Below are 1,406 nucleotides of genomic sequence, written 5' to 3'. Positions count from 1 at the left end.
AATATACCCAATTGTTCACTTTCAAATGGCGTGCCAAGAGCGATGTACCACCTAGTGTGAAAGCGGGCTTAATCGTGTGTGAGTTTGAAGGCCTGGCATGGGCCATAGGTTGTGTTGGATATAATGATAAAGTTACAGATATATACTGTCTATCTACGAATTCATACCATGGAACACTGGGTATCATTCTCAATAGTATATCGTGATTTCAGAAATAGATTCGAAGAAAACGTACTAACAGAAAACATTACTAGTGGAGCACCGTCAAAGAAAATGGTTGAATGGGGGAGACTGAGATAATTGGCTTAACGATGGACAAATGTAAATAGGAATATAAATCCGGAAAATTGTCTGGTTGTATGGTATGCGTACCTATTCCCAAATATGTATTTATGTTGCGTTACAATCCTACACAAAGTGATTTTATGTTTTTGTGTTGAAATAAAGTACTTCGGGTATTGTATGCAAGACCAGTCAGTATTTCGTATTAGGATAGCAGTGGTTTTGGACTTCTTTATTTGTATAGCTGAATGTTTTCTTGCATTGCTGACCACAAGGTTTTCCTTTCCTTATTTGCAATACACTTTTTGCACTTAGGCGGAAGTATCAAAACAATAATGTTCGCTGTTGTTTTGTGTTTTCTATAGAGCAGTGATAGGACACTTAATTCCGGGAAGCATATTACAAAGGCCAAGTTAGTTAATACCTATTGCCATTACTTTTTAGACGGAAGCTAGTCACTGAAAATGATCTGCATTTCTGTTAGCATGTTCGAGGAGTATTTTTTTTTTCTTTTTAATTAAACAAATAAGAATCATTATTGTAAAGAAGCTTCATCATCTACTGTTTATTTTCCGTTCATTGGCTGACTGTGTTTTGCTTTAAACTATCTCAAAGGTCTAAATGGTTTAAATTTACGTATTTATGTTTGTACTGCATCTTCCTTTTCTTTAGCTATATGTCGTTGTTTTTTCAGCAGTGAATTTGATTTTCTTCCATGCATTAAAGCAATAAATAGTTGTTGTAAAGGCAGTTTCCCTTCATTTTTTTCCTTTCTTAGACAGTTATTAGAACTGCCTTTCTCAACGGCCATTAGTGTATTTTGGTATCTAAAAAATCTGGAATTTTATTAATTTTCACGTTTAATGTTTATTTTGTTCTGCTCTCCTTTTGAAAGACATAATTTATTTGTCAGGCAACTGTTACTCAAGTAAATAATAATAAAAAATACCCATGTTTTTTCTTTGCAATCCTACCCTTCCAGTTTGATTTACCACATGTATTGGATCCCTGCAGTAAACATATGGGATATTGTTTCTAGACAATGAAAAATAGTCACGAATGTTAACCGAAGTTATAATGACACAGATCCAGTTCATCACCAAAATCTAATACACTGGGTCAGG

The sequence above is a fragment of the Penaeus monodon genome, chromosome 21, assembly GCF_015228065.2.
Source record: "Penaeus monodon isolate SGIC_2016 chromosome 21, NSTDA_Pmon_1, whole genome shotgun sequence".
NCBI lineage: Eukaryota > Metazoa > Arthropoda > Malacostraca > Decapoda > Penaeidae > Penaeus > Penaeus monodon.
Note: the sequence above shows the minus strand (reverse complement) of the source record.